Consider the following 6,338-nt stretch of genomic DNA (forward strand, 5'->3'; position numbering starts at 1 on the left):
CTTCATGACTTGCGCGTTCAGAGGCGTCGAATCCTTCTTAAAGTTACTATTCTTCTTCTGAGATGCTTCGATTTGTAATCATCGTACATGATGAAATGTGCAAAACCTTCTCAATTTTTTTCCACAGCCTCCACGTATTATATCATCACATCATGACAAATCTTAAGATTTTCAGACTTTGATTGTTTTTTTTACAATTTAAAAATACTACTGCGACACGCTCATGATCGTGTTTCCTGAACAAGATGTTCGAAATTTCTTTTCATTTCATGGGTCAGGTCTCAAATTGGTCCAAATAACATGAATATCATTTTTCAACTCATTTTATTCCATAATTTGAATCACTTGCAGTTCAAATTTGACTTATACAAAAAATTCCCTTGAAATGCAATTAATTAATTAAATATAGCAAATAAATTCAAAAATATACCAAATTTTAACATGGAGTACCACATGTTGTATATGGGGAGTAGAAAAAATTTCATGGTGAAAAGAGGAAAAAAATTATTTTTTTGCCGAGTGTCAAAAAAAAACACTAGGCAAACCCCCCTCTTTGCCGAGTGTTTTTTTTGACACTCGGCAAACCCCCTCTTTGCCGAGTGTTTTTTTTGACACTCGGCAAAGAGGGGGCTTTGCCGAGTGTTTTTTATTTGACACTCGGCAAAGCCACGATTTGCCGAGTGTTTTTGGCTTGGCACTCGGCGAAGAGCTTGTTTGCCGAGTGTCCGAAAAAAAACACTCGGCAAAAAGAAAACACTCGGCAAATTTAAAGTTTCCCGTAGTGATATCCACAACTTATACAAAGGTAGAATTTTATGCATACATATGCCGCAACTTATACAAGACATCAATATATACGCAAAAAATTCAACTAAAACAAGGTAGAATTTTATCATGAGCAATTGACAATACATGTAAATATATCGATGCAATAAATTACAAACAAGTGGTGCAGATACAAACTAAACAATGGCAACCAAGGGGACTGATGGCAAGCTGCCAAAGCTTGTAGACACACTCCCTCTCACGTACAAATACAGACATGCATGCATATGCACATTGCACAACCACGAATCAACGTACGTGGGCCAATCAGTTGCGTCTCTCTTAATGGCCGGCACCACGACCATTGCCGCCGGTACCCGCACCGCCAAGGGAGCCAGTGACGCCACCAGCCGTGGTGGCGACGCCACCGGTCCCACCAAAAACTTCGTTGAGACTGCTGGTGACGACACCGGCACCAGCAGCGATGGCGCTAGTGACGTTACTGACCCATTGCCACCATTGGTTACTTGTCGTTACTTGTGGGCCGACGACAACATCGGTCACCTGAGGGACGACGTCACTGGCCTCACCAGCAGCTCCAGAGGTGACGAGAACCCTACGGGCCGCCGCCGCAGGAGGCACGACGGAGCACAGCTGCACGGCGGTGGCGATCAGGACGAGGAGCAAGACGGTGTTCCTGGCCATGACTGCCATCAACGAACTTGTGGAGCTATATGTGGTGTGTCACAAGAAAGCTAATCAGAGATCAGCGTGCTTAATTTTGTGGTGCTGGAGTTGATGGTTCTTGACGTGGCGTCCATGGCTGCAATATATAGGGAAGCACTGGGGTTGGAGCTGACATTGAAAATGACCATCAGGTTCGCGTGGATGCATTGTTAAGTTACAACTCGTCGCTTGACAGGCTTGCAATCTGGATGCATATCGTGGATTACTAATTTGTTACAGGCCTAGTCAACTGGACAGCCTGCACGGTTGCGTTGCATTGGTTAATTAGCTAGGCTAGGCACGCACGTTCTCTGATCTTATGAACTTCGTGTGCAGGTGTCAGTCATGTTGAAGGTGCTAAAGTGTTTGTGCAGCATAATTAGACACTGATGCTCGCACTACGTTGATATCAAGATCGAAAATTTACATATACTGCACGGAGATAAGCCGAATCACACAGCTGGTATGGAGATAGCACAAGCTCAGATGTCCATTGTTCCATTGTCTTCCAACAACTAAATCTTTTCCCAAGTTCCATTGTCTGAAATTTGAAAATTCAACTAAGAAACATGCAACTCACGACTAACTAAATCTACAAGAAATTCATCCATTCACACCCACTGCAATTTGAACGAAGTTTCAACTAACTAAATTTTAACAATTTGAACGAAGCTCAGATATGCCTTGGTGGAGACGATGGTCACCTATGTATGTTGTTCACGCAGTGTACTGAATATTGGTACCCCCACCAGTAGGGGATCTCAATCCCCTCCTGTTTCCATCAAAATATTTGTACCCCCAGGTACCAATTTTAGGTACCTCTCATCAAACTAACCCATCAGCCCTTCTTAAAATTTAAATGACCAGAGTTTGAAGTGGGCTAACAACGATTTCCAAATGGTTTTAATTAACTTCATAGACCCATTATATTTACACTCAGTGAAAATTTGATCATGCGGGAAGAGCTACCATGCATATCTTAGTCCTCGTGAATGCAAATTTGGCTCTGCATGCAAGACAACCATACTTCTCCCATCCCAGAACAAACAACTTCTTTTAAGATACTGAAAAAAGAATGTTTACCAGGTTCTCACATGGTGGATGTATTGTTAAATTGCCAAGTCGTTGAATGAGCTAGTGTGCTACTAGAACCTAGTGTGTTACAGCGCTACTATGGGAGCTTCGGAGTTCCAGAGAATCATTCGGATATTACGGAGATTGTGGAGTTTAAAGAAGAGTAAAATACATTGTTATTGGCGCTCGTTAATGATACCTTTTTTACCCTTATTTATCTTTAATAATGACTTGAATTTAATACCTAATAAACATGCTATTTTCGTATATGCATTGTATTTTAGAGAATATTCTATTTTTGCAGGAAATTGGACCATAATGGAGTATAATTGGACAAGGCCCTGAACAAACGACAACCCAGAGAAAGACGAAGGCTAATGAGCCCAAAAATGGCCTAGGTCAATCGGCCTATGGAGCCCATGCTGATCGGTCTAGGGTCCCCATTTCGTGCTTATTCTTAATGAGCAATCCTCCAGGAATATTTAAGGACTAAGTCTCTGAAGATGTGGCAAGTTGATCTCGAGATCAAAGTGAATCAAGTGGAGATTTGGAAGGTTATCAAGAACCATTCTTATCCCGAGGTTATCATCGTGTCAGGTCCACATGCAAGCGAAAAGAAAACTCCAGAACATCATAGGAGATTTGGGGACACAGGGAGACATGAGAGGCTAGAAGAAAGGGCCAGGCTGATCGGCCTCGGCCATTCCCTCGCCCGCTCAACTTCCCATTTCAACCACGGGTCCTCCAGACTATAAATACCTCCATTCTCCATCATCACGTAGAATAATCTCGACATATTCGACGGTAAGCAGCATAGAAGCAGAAGGAGCCTGATGTTTCATGGATCTCGTCTTAGATTACTAGGGAATTTGTGTTTGGAACACTTAATAAAATGTTATTTAGGACAATAAGTGGATTATGAACTTGTAATAGAGATTAAGTCAGTTTTGGTCAACTAATTTGAAAAAGGTCAAATTTGGTCAAAAATCAAATAAAAGATTCAAATTTCAAAAAATTTTGCAAAAAACGGAACAAAGAGTTGGAAGTGCATGGAACATAATGGAGTCATGTTTGGACCAAGGATCATATCAGAAGGGTCTCAAATTTAAGGTCAAAGATGTTGAACAAGGTCCACTCTAACAAAGCTATGAAAATTTCCATGTCTGAAAATAGTATCAAGTGACCAACTTTGAAATGGGATTCAGAGAGATTTTTCATATAAACTTTGGAAGTTTCTGGACCATAAATAAAATTGGATACCTAGTGATTAGTTGCGGCTAGTTGTTGACCAGATGTTATATTAACAAGAGCTTGTTGATGCTTGGGAATGTCATCAATAAGTTAAGTGAGAACGGAAAGCAAAGGTGTGTCTGATGAGGATTGCGTGATTGTCTTCCTCACGCGTTTCCTGAATTTACCACCTTTTGTTAGACTGTACTACCTCCATCTTACAAAGACTGTTCGTTTAGAAAATTTTAGACAAGATAGTAGTAATGCTAAAAGTCTAAAGTACCCTTAATAACCATTCTTAATCGGATGGATTACCGAGTAGTATTAATTATGCATGCATGCTTGCAGTAATTGTCGGACCTATTAGCCTTCCTTATTTAGCGAGTCTGGCTCGGACATCGATGGTGGGAGTAAATGATCGATTCGTTAACTGGGCCAAAAGGTATTATGAGGGCCTTTGTTGGATTCTCCGAAAATTATATGGACATTTTTTGTGGGACAAGTTTTGAAGGCTAAACGAACAGTCTTTGTGGGATGAAGGGAGTATTGAATTAAAGTGCAAATCAATCGAAAAGACATGTACTTGATTGTATCTCATTTTCGATGATTCTATTGCTATCGTATAATGGTCGATCCTGAGTTTACCTTATGGCTCCAAGTGTTAGGATGAATTAGTTCATTAGTTGGTGTATAATCTAAGTCATAAATTCATTATCCAAGTACAAGTTCAAGTTGGCAATTTATTTTCCACCATCACTACTAGAGGAAACGCCTCTGCTACCGGTTGGTAACCCCTCTCTAGTACCGGTTTGTACAACCGGTGCTAGCAATTCGGTATTAGAGGGAGGTCATACCGGTTGGAATAACCGGTACTATAGGGCCCTTTAGTACGGTTGGGGAGACCAACCGATACTAAAGGACCTGCCAAGCGGTGCGCGGGGGCGGCCTAATTAGTGCCGGTTGGTCTCCCCAATGGTACTAATTTGTTTTTTCTTTTCTTTTCTTATTTTCTATTTCTATTTTCTTTATTCGTATTTCATATTTGTTTTCTTTACATATACTAGTTCTAATACGCTAATATATATAAAGTTCTATTTATCTTTAATATTACATTAATACTACATTTGAGATACTATTATATATAGAGAGAGAGACACCAATTGTGCATACACATATCGTATCTAATATTCTGAACCCGAGTCCGGATGGTGATGTAGATTTGATCCATCATTATGAAACTCCCCCGCTGGATTTATGACCTCATTCAGAAGAAAAATCCACATAATTGTTCTTGTATTGTCCTGATACGTCCATGTCGAGGACTCTGTCCTTCCTGTACATCATCTATGTCATTTGCAAAGGTTATTATATATATAGTAGGTCAATGGGTTTGCACAATTAAAATATATATATATATATATATATATATATATATATACATGAATTGATTTTCTAAGTATAACTAATTTATTGTTAAGAATTTTGTATACGTACGGTTAAGTCGTAGTCGGTCATGGCGCCGGACCTACAAAGTCGTGGATGAACTCACATACGAAGTATCCGCATAAATTAGTACCCGACTCCGGTCTCCAACACTACATATTATGAATTTTTCATCATTATTTTTTATAATTTTTATCCAAAGAATTAGTTTATTATTAAATATCATACCCTATCAAAATAATGATAAAAAATCATGATGAATTTTCTAACATGTGTTATGATGTCTACTACCATCTCTCAAAATTGTAACTTAAAAATCCACATGTGCATGGCGGAAAAAAAGAAAAATTGTGTTAGGGGATAAATTTGAACCCAATGACATAGAATAGGGGTAAATTGAACCAAGAAATAGTTTAAGGAACTTTGTCTTATACTTGAGCGGAGTAATTTGGAATTTTTCTTATTAAAATATCATTTTTATTCTTTTGTTACTTTTCTCTATCCAAATTACACTAGTAGAGAATTGGCTTTCGATGCGCCCCCTTTTGTCCCGGTTTGAAGTTGGCCCGGGACAAAAGGGGGTGCGCCACGGTAGGAAAAAATGGAGGGGAGAGTTAGTCCCGGTTGGTAATTGCAACCGGGACTAAAGGCCCCCCTTTAGTCCCGGTTGCAACGGCTAGTGGAGTGCTGTCGGTGGCGGCACCCTTTTATCCTGGTTGGAGGCACCAACCGGGATAAAAAGTTTAGTCCCGGTTGGTGCCTCCAACCAGGATAAAAGGGTGCCGCCACCGACAGCACTCCACTAGCCGTTGCAACCGGGACTAAAGGGGGGCCTTTAGTCCCGGTTGCAATTACCAACCGGGACTAACTCTCCCCTCCATTTTTTCCTACCGTGGCGCACCCCCTTTTGTCCCGGGCCAACTTCAAACCGGGACAAAAGGGGGCGCATCGAAAGCCAATTCTCTACTAGTGTAATTTGGATAGAGAAAAGTAACAAAAGAATAAAAATGATATTTTAATAAGAAAAATTCCAAATTACTCCGCTCAAGTATAAGACAAAGTTCCTTAAACTATTTCTTGGTTCAATTTACCCCTATTCT

The sequence above is a fragment of the Setaria italica genome, chromosome VIII (genome assembly GCF_000263155.2).
Source record: "Setaria italica strain Yugu1 chromosome VIII, Setaria_italica_v2.0, whole genome shotgun sequence".
NCBI lineage: Eukaryota > Viridiplantae > Streptophyta > Magnoliopsida > Poales > Poaceae > Setaria > Setaria italica.